This window comes from Trachinotus anak, unplaced genomic scaffold (assembly GCF_046630095.1).
Source record: "Trachinotus anak isolate AG129_WGS33_773 ecotype Australia unplaced genomic scaffold, CSIRO_AGI_Tana_v1 ptg000019l, whole genome shotgun sequence".
NCBI classification, from domain to species: Eukaryota; Metazoa; Chordata; class Actinopteri; order Carangiformes; family Carangidae; genus Trachinotus; species Trachinotus anak.
Window position 1 is genome coordinate 21826470 of NW_027273870.1, and position 20855 is coordinate 21847324.

Below are 20855 nucleotides of genomic sequence, written 5' to 3' on the forward strand. Positions count from 1 at the left end.
TTAAAAGGCTGAATCACTACTCTAGCATGTTTCCTTTGATAGTTAGCATGTGTGTCACCATTAGTGCTGAGAAGCTAATGCTAAGTGAGCGGCTAATGGGTCTTTGAACAACAAATGTAGCTGCAGGATGCTGTTTTAATGTGTTAATTCTGTGAATGAGATAAATGAGGGGTAGCAGCCCGCAGAAACCTGACCAGATCACACAAACAACACTTATGCCACTTTGCAAGACAAAAGGGCAGGAAGCTGAAGCTAATGAGACAGCAGGGGGCTATTATATGACATTATGGGTATGAGGGTACATTCATCAAGCTTAAAGACAGAGAAGATATTGAAGATTTCATTCAAAGCACAATGACTGCACGAATGCAAGGTTTGACTTAGGTTTTTCAAATATAAGTTACATATTTTGTTGATTTTAGAGGTGAAAAGAAGTAAATACAGCCCCTGCAGTCTCCAGAAATTATCCTTTTGTCAAATGTTAATGCACTGTTATGCACTTTTTATTTCATGAATGTAAAAATATAACAGATTAAATAGTAATTGTGGTGTGTGCAAAAGTTTGGTCGTGCTGGAAACACACACCCTTGTTCCCAGTCTCCAATGCCAATCTGGGGGCTTTTATCTGGGTATGGCATTGTTCTCCATTTTGGGGCTCTGATACTGTACACTTGCTATTGTACAGGACAAGCTGAAAGGGATACAGCTGTGTTTGCCGCTGTCGAGCAGATGAATAGAAAGGGAAAGAAGAGAAAAGAGAATACAGACACCGACAACTGAGCTATAAATTACATGTTTTGTTGATTTTTGAAGTGAAAAGAAGTTAATACAACCCCTGCAGTCTCAACCAGATATTTTTTAAATGTTGATTTCATGAATGTAAAAATATAACAGATTAAACAGTAATTGTGGTGTGTGCAAAAGTTTGAGCACCCTCTACTTTTAAAAACACTTCATTAACTTTAATTGACTCGTTCACTCGCTGTGAGTAATAGTTGTACTTGCAGGCACACTGATTAGGACTTGTCAGAGTCATTCGGAAGTCAGTCATTGGTACATGGATACAGACCCATACTTTTCTATGTTTAATTTGATCTTGGTTAGGTGGAGGCAGCCTTCATTGTACTATGTGTAGTGGCTGCAATAAAAGAAACAACAGAAGAGGATACTCTGCATGTGCATGAGAGACAGTGGAAGTAAAAGAGGAAGACAGAAAGTGACTGATAAGATGTGGGTTTGAGGTGAGCAGCAATATATTGTATTACTCAAACAGCACTTGCATAACATTAGTGTTGGCAGCGTGTCGCATGTTGTATTGAAGTCCATTATGTCAAGAGTTTATTGGGGCAAGAGAAAAGTCGGTAGAACTTGGCTAGCAGCCTAGCCTCCATATTATTAGCTGTTGTCCTGAAGTCTCTGTCTCTCAATAGGTTACTTGCTTCACTAAAACTAACATTGGTGATCCTGGGTAATTCGCAGCAGGAAGCTGATCATGACTTGTCTGTGTTAACACTGGGGTTTCCAGCTATGAGCGAAAGAGGCGGGTTGTTGACCACTACATCACAAACCACATAATCAGAACTGTGCGTGAAGTATTGAGATGAGATAAAATGATCTTCAGTAGTGATTAAATGTCAGATTTTGGTGTTCAGTTCAGCTGATATGTTTCCAATTATTATGGCAGTGATCAGACCAAGACCAAAAAAACTTTCAGCTAAAACTGCATATCTGCTGGACAGAAAGGAAAAGCACCACCCTCATATGAGTGCACTGGAGCTGCAGGACAGTTAACTGGTGGTGAACCGTTCACCTGCTGCCGATCTGCCAGCAGGGTCCACACGGAAGAGTCATCAGAGGGAAACTTTTGTCTGTGACCTGTCTGCAAAGTCTGCATTTGGATAAGCCAGAGTTGCTTTGGAGTGGATCAAGTTCAAATTGTGCTCTTTGGCCACAATTACCAAAGGTGTGTTTGGAGAAAAACAGGAGCAGCACTTGATGAAAAGAACACCTTGCCAGCTCTTAAGAGCAGAGAAGAAATTTTCTGCCTTCACGTTGTGTGGCAGCCAGTGACACAGGAAACTTTGCACAGATAAGAGGAAGAATGGATTATATATATATCAGCAAAAGCTAAATGTAAATGTCCTGCAGTTTGTCAAGAAAGTGAAAGTGAAAAGAAGCTGGCTTCTACAACAGGACAATGATCTAAAGCAGACCTCAAAATCCACCAAAAAGTACTTCAAGAAACACAAGATGCAGCTAACAGCCCTCACAGTCCTCTGACTTGAACTTCATTCAAACTCTCTCTTCAACATGTTTTGTTTGGAAGACAGCATAAAAATATCTCAACTTAAATTTATCATAAAGGAAGAGTGGATGAAAACTATATTTTAGGTTGCCCAAACTTTTGCACACGTCACAATTACTATTTAATTTTCTCATATTTTTTATGTTCATGAAATAAAAAGTAACTTTGCATTAACTTTTGAAGAAGGGCTTCAGGCGTATTTATTACTTTTCAAGTCAAAACTCAACAAAACACGTAGATTTCCCAGAAGCGCCCAAAACTTAAAGGTTGATAGAGACAAAAAACAGAGTCAAGAGGAGAGCAAATATTGGACTTCTATTATCCAAGTAGCCAGACATATACCTCTAAATGAATGATAATGCTGCTCCATGTCTTCTGGATGTGTAAATAGGCTTTTCTTCACAAACATGTTCCTCAAAACAACTTTATACAGTGATAATATGTCAATATTATTAAAACTCAATTAATGCTACTTGAAATGTTAAAAATTTAAATCAACAGTGATCACAAATCTCTAAAAAAAAAAACAAACAAAAAAAAAAAACCCAAATTGAACTGAAATTTAACCAATTTCAAATGGGAAGGTTTGTAAAGCAACTGCTTTAAGAGCCCATCTATAATCCAAATATGTTACTGTCCATCCTGCCTACTTTTCAACAGTCTCTCCCTATCCTCTTTTCCCTTTTCTTCTTCCACTTAGTTTACTGTATTTTTATACATAACCTCGCATGCACTGGAATTGTAGCAATTACTTGCCTGTTCTGCCGTAATAACAGTGGTTAAGACAGAAAACAAGCCCTTTCCCCCGCCCGCCTTTCCATCACACGATCAAAGATGGCCAGAGAGGATGTGGATGGGAGCAGCACTGACAACTCCACACACATAACGACAAAACTAACAGCTCTGTACTTTTACGGCCTGCCTCACAGGGAGAATCCCACGCGGAGAACTTCAGCAGGTCCTGGAAAACTCAGCTCAAAAAAGAAAAAAAAAACAACCTTGATGACCTCTCAACTCTTGGAATAGGCTGCTGTCACCTGGCTGGTAATTACCTGCCAGTCAGGGCAGTAGATAGACCTGCAAAGAAAAAGGGGTGGCAGTCAAAGATCAGGCCTAGTCACAGGGATAGAGAGGAGGAAAGAAAGAAAAAAAAAAACGAGAATTGAGGGTGAGGTGCGGGGAAAAAGCTGAGACAGAGAGGCTCATAATGAGGCCTGTGAAACAGACACGGCTGTCAGAGCAGCAGAGGGAGGCTGAGCTGGTCGGGCTGGAAACACACACCCTTGTTCCCAATCTCTGGATGCCAATTTGGGGGCTTTTATCTGGGGACGGCATTGTGCTCCATTTTGGGGCTCTGATACTTTACACATGCTATTGTACAAGACAAGCTGAAAGGGATACGGCCATGTTCGCCGCTGTCGAGCAGATGATTAGAAAGGAGAAGAAGAGAAAAGAGAATACAGACACTGACAACTGGGCTATGTCTTGAAATAATGTTTTACCATAAACAGATATATTTTAGGAAATATGAGGGTATACTATGAATGATCACTGATGGCTCATTGATTACTTTGTGTTTTATTTTTACTGCATTGTTTACCTTGTAGTATTTATTGTTTTTGATGGTTTGTTGATGTGCAGCAGCTCCATATTCTCTTCAAGTGGATTCATTATTTAGGTCCACCCATCAATATTGCATGGCGTGTAGTTCTTGGAGTGTTGATCCCGGCTGCACATCAACTTTGACTTTCAGGCGCTGTCACTGAGTTTGTGTTAGCTCATGTAGACAATGGAAATTCTTTCCAGTATGTTTTCAATCAAAGTCTTTTTTTGATGGCTGCAGGCACATTTCAATGTCAATACATAAACTTTTTGCAAAATAAGAATAAACAAAAAACCACAAACAGAATTTTGTCCCTGTTTTGTCCTCAGGCCCAGTTCCAATGCCCACCGTTACAATCTCTCAGACTTTGACATTCACTCACTGACTGCAAACAGCAGTGTGTTAAAATACACACAAGTTGATGCATCGGTGCAGCTGTACTGTTTCAGGATGAAAGAGTGAAGATGAAATACAGTTTGAGTAATAGATTCATGAGTCTGAAGGTTTATCAGATGCCAAAACATGGACAACAGTTTATAATATGATGAGGGAGTCAACGTGATTGTAAACAGCAGAAATATTCGTGCTACAAAGTGATCTGTCAAAGCTTTGGTAACAGGGTGCACTGATCTAGCTCAACCTACCAGATATTTGCTCTTGATCGAGTTTCACTGGCTGGTGCAGTTTGTAGCTGGATGATGTTGAATTGCGTTGGTTGAGCCAGCTCAACTACTTTGCTGGATGGCCCTCACTGTGCTTGGTGTGCCAGTGCAGTTGATAATATGAAATAAATGAGTGGGCTGCATCCACAAAGACCCCGAAGCCTCAGAGCTGTCCCATTGCAAAATCAACCAGTCATCAAGTGGTTCAGGGCTTTGGTTCAGTCTCACTACTCTGAAAGTGTTGTTTTTGACCACACAAGGCAGCTTTTTACAGCAAAAAACCTTTAAGACAGACACAGTTGAGACTAGATGGTGAACATAGTTGAACATATAGCAACTAAAGAAGCAGATATTACCTTCAGGAGCTGGTAGAGACCAAAAACAGAGCTTAAAGAGTGAATATTGGACTGATTTTTGCCAGGTGGCCAGAGACATGTAACTTTGCACCTGTACTACTGGAAGTATAAGTTATTGCAGGTTTAAGTCATATTGTTTTTATGATAAAAACAATGCCAAAAGAAATCTGAAGTCATAAACACACACTCAAAAAATATTGATAGAGCTGAGCCAGAACTAGCAGTTTATTATCCAAAGGAGTGATTGTGTCATCAAACGAATACCTCTAACATATAATTTTCTGAAATGCTTTCACCTTCTTTATATAACATTTGGAGCTATTCTTGCACTGTCAATACCTGTCACTTTAAAGTCTGTAAAGATTCAGTCAGTGCCTTGTGGTTTGGAGTGAACACTAGAACTGGACCACACTCAAGTTCTAGTGTCTACAGAAAATCAGAAAGAATCTGCATTTTGCCCTCTGACCTCTTATTTTGGCAGAAAGAGCAGCTTCCTGTTTGCAGTCTTGAAAGCCAGGAGACAGGGAGCAGGTGACAGACTGAGGATCGGTGACCTGTAGCGGGCAGTGGACACACCTCTTGAAGCTTCAGGCAAGACAGACTGAAAGTGGTACCACACGGATAAATGTGAGCCCAGAAGAGCAAATGAGAGAAATACAGCTACAGGAACAGGAAGGCTGGAACCACAAGAATTGATTCATTTTATTTCAGTGCTGCAAATGAATAATTTTATACCAGTGTTACAATAGCCAAAGGCAATAACACTCTGGAGAGAATTAGCAACAGTGAGGTTCATTTCACCTCCCAGTTAATCACCCATCATTTCAAAATCTTCCACGCTTGTGGCTGCTATTTTAATCAAATAACACGTAAAAACAAGTGTCAGTAATATTTCTGAATTTCATCACATTTCCGCCTGTGTGGGAAGTGGCCATATTTAATTCATAGCTTTCTCTAAATGATGTACAGGGCAGTGCTCGATATTGCTCTGGACAACGGCAGGCTACTTGAAATGATGAAATATACACTAATTGTCATTTCTTTCATTTAAAGTTCACAATTCCTCATCGAAGCCCATGCTCGTGAAAAAAGATTTGTTCATTTCAGGCCACTGAGGCTGTTAAGATCTTCTCACTCCATCACTGCCATCTCTCCATCCCCTGCTTTGTTATCGTCTATCTCATTACGACCGCTGTTCCTCCTTCCGTGTTCTGCTCGGCTTGCCGGCTGACAAGCTGAGCGTAATGGAGATGGGTTGGAGAGGCTGTGAGCATCGCCCCCGAGCACAGACGTATAAAAAAAACTGAGTAGCTGTGAGAATTATGGTAATAGATTCATTTGGACTTATGATAGTTTGAATTTGCTGCTTCCGTGTGCTGTTTTTCTTTTTTTATTTTTTCATCCTCTCCAGCAGGATGCCAACAGGATATTGGAGTTGGACTGTTCAGGAAATCAGCAACAGACAAACAGTGACTCACTGTGATTTGGAAGATGTGCAAGCAAACATTATGAATCAGTTTGCCTTTGTTGGGGATCTGTCTGTTCAAAGAAAAAAAGTCCAGTGAAGCAATGGCCACTCGAGCATGAAATATTTTAACTATACATCTAAGCTCAGTAATGGACTTTGCCACTGAGTTTATATAAGGATCATACACACAGAATAGGATCCTGTGAGTATTGATCGGTTCTCAAAGATTGACGGGTGCCTCTCATTAGGCCTTGAACATTCTGGTAGACGTCCTATCCAGTCTATACCTCCTTTGTCCAAGAAAAATTGTTCTCAGCCTCTCTACACACAAAGTCAAACACACACATTCACTCTTCATCTCCTCCTTTCTCTTCCTGTTTCTCCCACATCTTCTCTTAGTTTCCCTCCCTCTCAGCGCTCAGGGGTGCTCATTTTTCAACAAGCTATAGTTTGCTGCGGCTGGATTGTGCACCACACACGCAGAGACACACACAGACAAACCCACACATGTGTAGTCTTTGCAAAATGTTTGCATTATAGATCTGCAGAGGAAAAACAGCCACGGTGAATACCTGGAGGTAATCATTGGGAAATTAATTTGAGGCAATACGGGCGAGTGGCGATTGATTGTCTGCCTCCTGTGTTGTTGTGATGCCCACAGGAAGGCAGCCAGCGTTCATCTGAAGCACCTCTACAATAGAAAACATACATCCACATGCTCATATATATATATATATATATATATATATATATATATACATATACACACACACACACCTCAAAGCTAAAGCAGCAGGATGAGAATACTAACAGAGCCTTGCTGGGGCTCGAGGTGAAAATAAAATCATGAAGGCTGATATAGTACTCTCATTATGTCAGGGACTGTAGAATTCTTGCTTTATGTTTGTGGATGGAGAAGACAAGCACATAGAAAAAGTGTGAATTCTGGTACTCTCCCTCCTCACCCGTTAATTGATAATTTACTACATATTTTGGCTTTACATCTTTCTCTACTTTGTAGAAATACTTTGTAGAAATAGATTGGTCATTACAAGCGTCCACAGCTTTGAAAATAAGCATTGGATTAACATTATGAGCTGTGTTTATGGATCTTTGATTAATGATGCTCCTCTCTGGCCGTTCTCTAATGCAATATGTATGCATTGTTTTTCTTCCGTTTCCTCTGTGACTCTGAATGGACTGCAACTAATTACCAACGCAGCAAAATGAAAAATACAAACTGCTTTCGTGCATTCAATTTGCATTAAATCAGGCTTTAATGTCACTTCATTTGAAGCTCTGTGAAAACAGATCTTCACGATCTGTTTTCTCAGAGCTTCAAATTAGTTGTTTGCGTGAAAATTCAGACGACTACATCTCTGCTTTGTTCTGAGAGACAAGTCTGACATGGAACCGGAGTCAAGCTGAAGTGCTTTAGCTGAGCTTGGCTGAACCTCATTATAACTTTTCAATTAGAGGCTGATTGAAGTCTGGGGCGACTGCAGAATCAGAAACTCTCCAACCAATCGGAGCCTTTTTAATCATTCTGTTTGGTTCAAGGGGAAACTATGAATGAGAGAGGGTAATGAATGGCCCTCTGAACTGCAGTGCCAACTGAAAACGAGGGCGCTGAATTGTGTTTTTGATAAATAGAAATTGTCCTGGGTTGAACAGTACAAAAGATGGAACATTGTCATTTATACCCTCATACAAATTCTTTCTTCCTGTACATAATTGAAAATGTGGAAAAAACATCCTGCTTCTTATTCATCTGGGAGAAACCAGCACCAGCAGCCGTATGTGCTCCACACCTGCCATGTTTCTGTCAAAATAATGATGGAGGGTTGGACAGAGTTTCACAGGTGGAGCCAGGGGTGGCACAGGCCCCCTCTGGAACCTGATTAGCTACCCCCTAACAGACTAAATAGGTAAGGTGAGGGGGCAAGTTGGCTTGTTAGAACTAAAATCCTGGTATGAAGGGATATTTCTTGTTGGAAGAAAGACACAAAACAATGTTGCAAAATGTCCATAGGAAGACAGAAAATGACCAACACAATTACAATTACAACCACAATGAGGCACAAATCAACCACAAAAAGATGCAAAGCAACTATGAAGACATATCACAAACACAAATATGCAAAAGCAAACTACAGAGTTGCAAAGCAACCACAAATTAACACAAAACAACTACCAAAAGATGCAAATTTACCACAAAACAATGCAAAGTGACCATGAAAGGATGTAAAATAACCACAAACGACCACAAGAAGACACAAAGTGACCACAAAAACACACAAGACAACCACAAGGAGGCACAAAATGACCACAAAGAGACAAATCCACCACAAAGTGATGCAAAATGACCACAACAATGATGCAAGAGATACAATCTTTCTGGCATCTTGCTCTTATGTAGGAGGGGTGGGGACTTTCGAGTTATCTATTTGGAGATACAAAAAGCAACTATTAATTGATATTATTTCATATATATTTCATATAGAAATGGTTTATTTGTCATTCATCAATTTCACTGAATAAATATTGTAATTATTTATAATGTGCAGTTTATTAGTGCCCAGAACCAGGGCTTTACATGTGAGTTGTACTCATTTCCCCTCCTTGTTTTAATCTGTTCCGAAGTTTCTAAACCTGCACCTGCCAAGTTCAGTCTCTGACAAAAGCTTTAAGTTCTGTTTGTCTGCGCTTTGAGAAACAGCAAACAGCCGAAACCAGGACACCGTTCTATTTCCTCTCTGATACAGACAAGATACAGTATGTTTGGTGATGTCAGCTCATCTCATCTACTTGGCAGATTGTCTCATCCCACTCACTGTCTGACTGACTGACATCCCGCTGTACTGCTTCCTGTCTCCTCGGTAAGAGCGGGCCACATGGGGGAATCTAGCACAGTTCTGGGCCGAATGTTTTGCCATTAGTTGTAGGTGTTTTCTTTTTTTCTTTCTTAAGCACAAACTGCCACCTTCGCTTTCCTCCCGCCCTCCCCTCGCCTGAAAGAGCCGTCCTCCGGTGCCACTGGTGTAAGAGCCCGGCTTAGACAACACAAGCCTGCCAACAGTCTGCTGCCGATTCCTCCAATCCCTCTTCACAGTCGTCTTATCCCAGGCCTCATTATCCCAGGGCTCCGGCAGTCACCAGCTGCACAGAAAGCGTCCGCCGAATCGGCTCAGAATGGGCCCAGAGCATCTTCATTATGTGTTGAACAAACCGATCGCATACATCATGGTCCGCTTGGGAGACCCTTATGCGTGCCTTCTTTCACCGGGGGTTTGGCGGAGTCTTCCCTGAGAGAAAAGAGTTTCTGTAAAGCGGCTGATATGCATTCATTTGCTCATTTACTGTTTCTATGGTGAAGCCAGCCTCTTTTCCTCCAGGATCTCTCTCTCTCTCTCTTTCTCATTTGAAACATTAATCTTCACATTTCATATTTTGGGGCTTTGATCAGTTTTGTATGGTGCACATCATCATGCAAGTCGCTTCACACAGCCGGCGGCTACCATCATTATTATCAATCAAGATACAGTCCAAGGCATTGCAACATGCCAACGTCCAGCCACAGTGTTCTTAATTATACATCACAAACAAAGTCTTGCAGGCTTCAAAAGGTGACAGTGTGTGTTTGGATGGTGCACTCTGCACTGTTTGTAAGTGGACTTGAGCAGGTGTCTGTCAGGGGACGGTGTTTGAGGGCGTTAAATCCCGAGCCTTTATATTCTGCTCTCTCAGCCCGCTCTCTGCTCTGACATGTTATGCCTGCCTGTGTTTGGCATCTTTCTTCTCATTCGCCCCTTTGAAGTCGGGCTTTCTCGACAGTCTGAGCTCTCCTACACTTGCTATTAAGAGCAGCGCTCCCCTCCCTCTCCCCTGCATGTCTTATCTCACCCAGGAGTGGGGGGGGTTAAAGCCTCACCGAGAGACTGGCTGATCAACTCCCTAGCGGTAAAAAGTGAAAATGATGTGACGCAAGCCTCTAGTATCACTGTGGAGGAATGGCGGCAGCACAGTCTTCCTCTTCATTAGCGCCTAATTACATTTCCTGCTTATAGACTGAGACTGTTCCTTTGATGTAATACTAATTAATTGAGATTTTTTTTTTTTTAAATGAAAGAAAATACAGCATTTCTACAGTAGCTTTAGAGAAGGATTAGCAAAAGCGCCGGAGTTATTATGGTTGTGATTATCTGCTCTCTAAAATACTATTTTAGCAATTAAGGTGATTAGACAAAAGGAGAACAATGAGCATCAATAATGATTACACGACGTTTCAGGGTAAATCACTTGTATTGGAAGCTTTGTAATATACAGCTGGAGAAATACATTACATCCTGCAGTCTGACAGAAAGCTGATTGGTAGTAGGAACAATGTAGCAGAGCAATGACTTCAGGTAAAGTCAGCCTCTGGTTCAAGGTCACGATGTCATCAGCGTGATGGTTTTTTGACCATGACTAGCCCAAGATGGATCACTGGTTTCAGAAAGTTACAGAAATGGTTGGACATGGACTCCTTAATTTGATGTCAGGAAGTTGTGTGGGCCATGCGACCAGCAGTTTAGTTTAGTATAAAGTCATCAGATGGTTCTGAGGAGAGTGGAAGTATAAAACGGACCCCACTTGCCATCATCTGGAAACTACTTACATAATGTTCAATGATAAATCATGAAATCACCATTCTGTGCATTGCAGTTACGGCATCTCCGGACCTTGAGTCAGGATTAGCGTAGTGCCTTTGTGAGCTTTAGAGGTGCTGGAAGGAGCATCTTTAATCTCCTTGTTTTCCCGATTCCACCCTTTAAGCCAAACTAAGCTCAGGTAACTGTCTCTTAGCTCCACCTCTATACTTAACACACAGACGAGACAGTGCAATCTCCTCATCAAACTCTCTGCGAGAAAGTAAATAAGGGTACTTCCCAAAATGTGAAACTTTTCCTTTTAAGATTGTTTTTGTCAGATAAGCTGTCACGTTTCAAAAATAACTTTCTATCCCAGTTAGATCTGGACTTTCAGTTCCTTTGAATTTAGGAGGCTAGATTACTACAAAGCCCTTTTTAATCATTCTATCTATAAAAGCCATTTAACAACTTCAGCTCATCAAAATAAAAAATTGGCCCTTATATGTTGACAAGGACCAGAAAATTCAGGCATATCACTTTAATTTCCAATCATCTCCAGTTGCTGTTCCTGGTCTATGAAGCTCTTAACGGTCTGGATCCAGATTACATATCTGACATGCTTCCAGTTTATCAACCTGACAGATTTCATAGGTCATGAGACAGATGTCTCCTTCAGATTCCCAGAGCTCCTTCTAAATCTGGCGATAGAGAAATCAGTGTTTATGCACCTAAAGCCCAGAACAGCCTGTCTGCTCATTTGAGGTTTGCACAAACACAATCTTCATCCACTTAGCTTTTTCTGTGTGCGTGTGTGGTAGTATGTGTGTTGTCTGTGTTTGTCTCAACCTTTTTTATCATTTAATCACCATGTAAAGCACTTTGACTGTGCTCTTCAGATTAACTTAAACATGTGTACAAAAGTAATTCAATGTTGCTGTGACCTCTAACAAGATAATAATCTCACTGCTACACTCCAGCACTTGACAAGGAGCCATTTGCAGACTTGTATTGGTCCCTGGTTGTATGGAAGCGTTTTCCTCCTGAGGAAAAGTGTGATCATGATGAAAGCATAACAACACTGCAGTCTTGGGAATCACTGCTTGGCAATATTTTGCAGATGGTGAGTATAATTAGTGTCCTGGTATTAAAGACACTTGCAGTAATTGCTGCATTACGTCCTCTCTCTCTCTGTCTCTGGGTAATATTTAACCTAGATAAAGTACAATATTTTTTTCAATTATTTCACGTAGACACTTGAATTATTTTTTTTTAATCTGGCTCTTTCTAAGGTGGAATTTTAACTTTACTTGATGGTGGATAATTCTGGTTTATTGCAACTTGTGTTGTATTGACCATCACTCCTATCAGTAATGATAACATTGTACTACCAAGTTGACAGCTGAGATCTGGAAACGTGGCAGCATCACTGGGCAAGAAACACAAGCATTGAGACTAATGCTTGGACTGTAATAAACAAGGTGCTGCTACTCTCAGCCATCAAGAGTTAGGTTTGGTAAAGTAAAATGCAGCTGCTATAAAGTTGTCTGAGTCTTTTGGAAAATTTTGCAGAAGGTCAATCTCCCTCCTGATGCTGTGTTGGTTGGTTTGACAAATTATTGAAGGTGTCCATACTGTACCATCTGCACAGCTGTGTGCGCCTCTGCTGATGAGTTTGTCTAAGCAGGGAGAAACACAAGTGAATGTAATCCCACTGAAAACTTGGATGGTGCTTTATTCTCTGCAATCTAGATGTGTTACTGTTTTATTGTTTTATTTATCACAAATGTTTTCAATAGTTGTGTAGACTGGTTTCACCATGGGAGGTGACAGTACACAGTAACAGGAGCTACTCCTGTTGAATCAGAGGATAAATCAGGATTTAAACAAACCCTCAGGTTGGTCAAACTTATATGGAAGAGGAAGAAAAAAGCTGAGCAGTAAAATTATAAACCAAACTGTCACAGGAAAACACCACAGTTAACAGATGTACCTCTTTGACCTGCGGTAGTTTTGTAATGCAATGAGGGATTGTAACCAACATTTCAGCTGTGCACACTTTGTGTTTTACCTTCAAATGAAGAGGTTTAGATAATCCTGCTAAACTACTGGCTTGTTTTCAACTCATCTGACCTGACATCTGACTTCTTTTGACCTGACTGATGTGTTGCTATCACTCTGTTCCCAGATCTCAGTTACTTTTGTCAAGATAACCAGACACCCTAAGTGATGGATAATACATCACTTGAATGTTAACTGTTGGCTTTGGCTGGATTGTTAAAGGCTTACCTGCGGGGTCCAGCTTTATCTCTTTGCTGATTCAAATCACTTTGTTCAGTCAGGTTCAAAGATTCGTACTATGTATCTCCTTCACTTGTTGTTATTAAACTAAGAAGCTGCGTCACTATTCAAATGCACTTCATTGTACAGCAGTAGGTGAACAATGATCACTGTTCACATGGCCGTGGCGTTCAGGGCTGATTCTGGTCTGTTGCTAGATGTCAGGTCGGTTCAGTTCAGTTAAAGATTAAACAAGCACTGCACATGAGGTTAAGAGGTCAGCTGCCTATTATTTATGACCAAGTTATCAGATTATGACTGTTTATCTGGCTTTCACTGTCTTTTAATCTGTTTGTAACGACTGAGTAAAACACTGCTGAGAAGTCACCAGTGAAGAGCTCCACTGCTAAAAAGCTACTGATTTGGTCAGTGACGATGGCGACTCAGTATACTCACTTTTAGGAATGTGTTGATAGAGATGAGAGAAGACAGACTGAACTAAAAAAGGGGGTATAATGATGAAGAGCATCATCTGGGGCAACATTTCACACATGGACAGTCAGTTCTACCTGCTTCACCTCTCTGTAGTAGTGTAGCAGGTCTCACACACCTGAATCAACCAACTCTCCAAAGTCCTGAGATCATAAGTGGCAGAGAAACATTACAACATAACATCCCAGTTGTGATAAATCTGGGAATATCCTTTAAAGGGTTAAAAATACTTTCTCCAAGGGACACACACACTTTGAGAGTCAGGGTCAGGGCATTAGGATTTGAAGTTTTTTTTTTTTTTTTTTTTGGTATCTCAGCTCTGTTGAGTCATAAGCGTGCTCCAGAAGGGTTTGTCATGCCCGAGCTCTGCCTGCGGCAGTCTCCCGCTCAGGAGCTGTCAGCGGCAGTGTCTCCCTGCCAAGCCACAGCGGGCAGAGGCAGGCGGCATGAAAGCACCAGCAACAACCTCCACGCACAAACACACACAAACACACACACGCGCACACAGGAGCACACAACTGCTTTAACAAGAAAAAAGAGCAAATGCATCCACACTTTTTGAGATTTTGTTGAGATTTCTATTCCATATTCATGCAAATATGATAAATCTGTCCCTGAAACGTTCACACACTCTGTCCTCTGTTGCAGAAAATTGACCACATAATTAGCACGACACCACAGGTGAATTTGCTTACTCATCTCCTCTGCAGATAAATGAGAGGACACACTGTTGCACACCTTGTGCTCATCAGTTACCCGAGTGAGACAGGTGGTGCTGGATAGTCAGCGTGCGTGCCCTCCCCATAGCAGTATGTGCTGGCATCCTCCCCTGCCATACTTTCGCCGCCTACGCACACGAGTGTTGCAGATGGGCTCTGGTGTAGTGTGAAGCTGAATGCTCCTTTACAATCCTCCACGGTAGGAAAACACATTTTCACTTTCCCACCTTTAAATCCTACAAAGCCCAGGTCAATGAAACTGAGGTTGGTTGCGTTTACAACTAAATATTTTGTCCTATTGCTAAAATATTTAGTCAGTTAATTGACAGATTGATTAATTGATTTGTTGATTAACAGAAACAGAGTGCCACTTGCTGGTTCCAGCTTTTCAGATGTGAGGATTCAGGGCTTCTCTCTGTGGGAGACCTTTGAGATTTGGATAAAAAAAGCACTCAGAAAATGTCACCTTGGGCTCTGGGAAATTGAGAGGGACATTTTTCACCATTTTCCAAACAATTAATGTGAAAAATAATCAACAGATTAATCGACAGTGACAGTTATCATTAGTTGCAGTCCTACTTTGTCCTACCGTTGCTTGCATGTGACATCCAGTTCTTAGAGTGTTTCCAATGTTTCTCTGAAATTTCCCATGTAGTTGGAAAATTTATAGTCATTAATCATTTTTTCTAGACTGTGACATAAGTCCTATATCTTCATCTTAAAGAGTTGGGTCACTCAAAAAACATATTTTCACAAGTGGTTTTTAGTCATGTTAGTAGTTTTAATTTAAATTAAATCAGCAGCAGGGTTTCTGTCACTCTGTACAAGATACTGCAGGTGTAATAAAATCATGTTTGCAGTTTGTTTCAGATTGTACAGTGTCAGTTCTGAGGCTTGTCAATCTGCACCATTTGAAAACAAAAACAAAACACACTTTTGTATTTTTTAACCAGAAATGACACTGACAGTGTCAGCAAGTGTGATCTGGTTTTTAAATGTGGGTCACAGTAGGAATCCCATTGATAGAAATTAACCCTAAATTTCCGACAGTCTGAATTTAAAAAAAAAAAAAAAGGATAGCACTTTTTAATTTAATGTCTTTAATAGATGGTCAACAGAAAACAAGTGGAGAGAGACACACGGGGAATGACATGTGACAAAGGGCCCCAGCTGGGGCTTGAACTGGGAGCAATATGGGTCATGGCTGGTGCCATAAAGCCCTGGACCAGCAGGGCACCCTGAGGGGATATCTTAAAACCGCTCTGTGTAAAGGAGCCTTTAGTCATCCAGATCATAGGACATGTCAGTACACAGTCACTATACGATATACTGTAACGCCATTCCAGCATCTCTTTCCTCAGGCTCTTTCCTACTGAGCCAGAGCCACATGAGTTCTCCTCATGACGACTCATATGACTGTCATGTGACCTATAGACCCACATATGATGCGATGACCCTCAGGCAGTGAAGTAAAAAATCCTCAGATCCTTTCCTTCAGTGAAAGTAGAAATTCATCGTGCAGACATCGTGTTTATTACATGACAGGATTACTATTAGTGAAGTGTTACAATGTCAGCACGGTTTTAATATACCTTGTTGAGTGAAGTCAATATATCGATTTTGTGACGCCACACACCCATGATTCAACCCTCACAAGTGTTTTAGAATTATTCTGTTTGATTAAACCTTTTGTAGGACAGTGCACGGACTGGGCTTATTGACACCTGTCTCATTTTTGTCACGGGACAAAATCCTGTTTATCAAGGTAAAATCACAAAAACTCGTATTAGTACAGTTACCTGATTATATTATAACCTGAGCAGGTGTCATCAGCCACACCTGTGTAGGTATTCAGTCCTTTAATCTTTAATGCACCTCATTAGTTTTGCATGTATATTAGTTGATTGACTGAAAAATTATCTGCCACTACTTTGATAATTGATGAATCATTTCAGTCAATTTTGAAAATGTCAGCTTAAACTCTATGAATTTTTTATTTTTTTAAATTTTTTTTGTTTAACATAAACTAAATCAATCGAAAGAATAATCTTGAGATAATTAAATAATGACATTATTATAAGTTGCAGCAAAATTAAACTGTAGCTGTTGTTGTAAATGTAGTGGGGGTAAAAGAAATGGAAATACTCGAGTACAGTACAAGTTCCTCTACAGTACTTAGAGTTGATACAGAAATTTTTAGATGTTCTTCATAATTCAGCCTGACATGATTTGTAATTTCTTGAGACACTGAAAACTCAACCATGATTTAAAATAAATGTCTTGCGGTTGGAGGTCTGTTGGACTTTGAGTGATATGAATGAATGACCTCTGCAGTTTTACCTGCAGCTGTCAGGTTCTTGATAGTGTCAGGGATCAGACATGAATCCCATCAGGGCAATCAATGGGCTTCAGCTGATCCGATCTACCTGACGTTCACCTGGGTGTTAATTACGGTGCCTGATTTAAAAAGAGAAAAAATGTGAATGCATATTTCTGCTTCTAACTCTCTCATGCAGGATTATTGTACTCGAAAATGGTCTTGACACATCTCATTAGGAAACACAAGATGTGATTTGGTGCACTGCTGAGCATGATCAGATGAAGGAATCTGTTCAGATGGCCAGTTTTACCAGCGACGAACCTGACATTTCAGTAGTGGTTTTCAAGAACTGCAGTTTTGCAAGACGACTGTAAAGAGAAAAAGGTCAGATTTGCCAAATTCACACTTTGAACCACATTAGACTTAAGTGAACCCGCTGACCTCTCAACCATAAATGTATGTGCTTATCCACATGGGGAGGCGTGAAGACAAATCGCCAACATCAATATCAGTTGCCTGATGGAGGCAAAGACAGCTCAGATCAACCTATGTGTGTACACAGATCAATGGTGAGCTCCTGTACTGTAACTTCATTCAACATCATCTATTGACAGCAGGTTATGGCGATTAAGTTCTCCTTTATCAGTTCTCGGGCTACAACAAAGGGCCAAAATAGGATTAAGCGGAGACGTGAAGCGCTACCACTGCTAATGCTATGGCCCTTTGAGAATCTGCTGGCAATGAGAGGAGCCACAATGCTGCAGGGCAGGATTACTGAACAAAGAGATGGAGGGATATGAAATGAGGTGTGGGAGCCCCCCCCCATCTCTTTTATCTTGCCATCCAAGCCCCTTAAATGCGTCCCCATGCCATCAAAATCTGTTCAGCGGAGGCGCATCCCTCACTGGTTTCCATCTCTCATGACCGTGGCGTGTTGTTTGTCGCTGGATGAGTTAGTGCTGAGGGCAACAGCAGACGTGGTTCGTTTGAGCGGTGAGAGCAGAGAGAGGGACATTCATTCATCAAGAGGAAGAAGTGCAGTGCAGTCGAGGCAGTGAGAGTAAGGTAGATAAATGGCTAATAACCTCAAGGAATGAGATGATTCATCACTTTCTAGAATTAAGTTCATTAAAAGACTGCCTGTGGAGATACATCAGTGTCTCCTAGTCCAGATGATCTTGTTTGTTACAGTATATAAACTGTTAAGCTTTTTCTCCAAGAAAAATACATGTTACAAATGTTATTTCCTCATATGAGAAATCTAAACTGGAGCAGAGCTGCATCCTACAGTTACTTTCGTCATTGATTCTTTGGCATTTATTTATTTTCTCAAAAATCAGTTACTAAATACATTCACTCAACTACTGTATTTAATTACAAATTTTAAAGTACTTTTATTTTTGTATTTCCATTTTATGCTACTTTTGACTGCAACATGTGAGAGGAAAATATTGTGTCTTTTATCTGCTACATTTATCTGGCGGTTTCACTTCGTAGTTACTTGGCAGATTACAATTTGCCAGTATATACCCGGTTCTCTGAATAGCTGAATATAGGACCTCTGGATTGAACTATCTAACAGTATGTAAGAGAGTTTAAAACTAGCTCCACATCCACCTGCTTCAAGAGTAAAATGCTACTTAAGCATTGATGCATCAGTAATGATCTAATAATATGAAATCATTTTTAAGTCATAGGGGCAATGTTTCGGCAAAACGAGTAGCTATTTTTAGTTTTGAAACATTTAGCTGGTAACACTTCTGTACTGAAAAGAGAACTTCACTGGTTTAGCATTTCACTCATTGAACATCGTCAGACTCACAATGGACATTTTAAAAAAAAAAAAAAAAAAAAAAAAAAAGTTCAATATCGATGCAGCAGAACCAGACATGTCCTCCTTTAGTCCATGCATTCTTTTTTTCAAGTCAAAACCTGGTCGAAGTCAAAGATTCAGGTGTGTTATGACAGCAAGTTTTGTAAACATATAACTTTTTTTCACATTTTCAGTAGTATGCCCCTAGACCTGTAAACAGACACTGATGTGTAAAGTTCAGTCTTGGTTATTAAACTTTAGTGACGGATGTGATCATCTCTTCCGCTGCTGTTTTCTCTATCCATCTTTTAGTCTAGGAAAAGGCCAAAGATGCTGAAAAAAGTGTATCATCACATTTTCTCAGAGCGCATGGTTTTGTAGGGAAAAAAGTCAGAAAAACCAAAAATATTAAATTTCTAATAATATACTAGAACTACTGCCTTGTGGTTGTACCCCTTCACCAACCAGTCAGGTTGCAGCTAATTAGTGTGTGGATTCTTGAGTTATGGCCAAAAACATATTTTGTGGGGTCACAGTGACCTTTGACCACAAAAATGTAATCAGTTCATCCTTTGGTCCAAGGGAATGTTTGTGCCAAATTTGAAGAAGTTCCCTCGAGGCATTCCTTAGATATCGTGTTCACGGGAATGAGATGGATGGACAACCTGAAAACATAATGCCTCCAGCCAGGGCTGTCGCCAGTGCAGAGGCATAAGAACTGACAAAAGAAGCACAATCTCATATGGGAGAAGCTGTAACTAGAGAACAAAAACTAATCTGCAGCCGTTCTAGCAGCTTTGTGAGGCTGCACTGGTGCACAGCTGTGTTTTCATTTCATGGCAATCCATCCAAGAGTCTTAGTCTGGACCAAAGTAGTGGACTGAGCGTTACACTGACAAAGCTTTTCACAGAGCCACACTGCTACTGTAGAAAAAAAAGATTAATCAATAAACAGAACCGATGATCTCTATATCATAGATTTGTTAGAATATTTCGTGTCTGCATATGAAGCAAGAAACACGTTTATAAACAAATATTCTGTTACAGCTACCACCAAAAACAAGTCGATTACTATCCTCCATGACCAGTCAGTGGAGCAGAGCTGCTGCTTACACAACACATGAGTGGAGCCTGGGAACAAACAGGCGGACAGAGTAACCTTGCCAACCAAAGTGGAAACTCCCCCACGCGTCCATTCATGTGAGGATGTACAGCCCTCGCTGCTTCCTCACAATACCGTTTATACTGCGAGTGCACACTGAGCTCTGAGGCCGGGCCAGAGACGAGCTATCACTAGGCAACAGGCAGGAGGGAATCCGCGGCACAGACCTTGTTACTGCTGCTACACTGAGCTGTATGGGCTCATGACAGATAACCGTCTGGATATAATTGACACTGACCAAAAAAAACCAAAACAAAACAGAGGGTCGCATTCAGATAGTTCCCCAGTCGCCTTCATGGAGCTTTAGATACAGCTGAGAGCAGAGTGAATGCAACATGTTCTTCTGTTCTGGCTTCAGTGAGGCTGAAATTGCATAAATTATCTCAACAGGTTGAAAAATAAGAATTAAATTAAGGATGGATAGATGGAAAATGGAAAAAATACCTTATTATTATTTTTAGAAGGGAGATTATTCTTTTTCCACAAAGTTGCGCTCACTAATAAATACTGGGATTAAAATTTGACAAAGTTTTACATCTGCCTCTTTAGGCTACCTAAATTGTCAGTCTGTGCATTCAAATGCATTTAACAGCTATGAAAACAATTAACAAAATTAGAAAGCAATTATGAGAATGTTTAGAAATGTCAATCTGCAACTGGATTTGAGACGACGTCAAAATAGTCACTACCGGGATCGACTTGTGCCAGATTTTTAATAAAAAGTAAATGCAAAAGTTTGTGAGAAAATAGTGACAATGTTCAGAAATGCCCCATTAAACTTGCTTTTTGGTTCATGACCAAACTGTAGAGCTACAAACATTGATTACTTTCATAATTGAATAAGCAATTAGTCTATAAAATATCAGAAAATAGTAAATGACCTGATGGTTCCCAGATCCCAGAGTGACATCATCAAATTGGTGCTGATTAATTGCCTTTTTTTAAATTAAATTTTGTACCATACTTTTATTTATTTATTTACTTATTTTTAGAAATCCTGCCAGATTCTAGACAGACCTCAGACTGGCACCACTGTATGTAACACTG

The 20855-nt window shown here is 40.4% G+C and overlaps 1 long non-coding RNA gene across 1 annotated transcript in view; it reads left to right on the forward strand.

Moving 5' to 3' along the window:
* LOC139637127 (uncharacterized) overlaps window positions 1-14640 on the forward strand; it is a 123415-nt gene extending 108775 nt beyond the window's left edge. Inside the window, exon 4 of the long non-coding RNA XR_011694537.1 lies at window positions 14505-14640. This is a non-coding gene — a long non-coding RNA (uncharacterized lncRNA). The remainder of the gene's footprint in view (window positions 1-14504) is intronic.
* Window positions 14641-20855: the final 6215 nt, after the last annotated feature.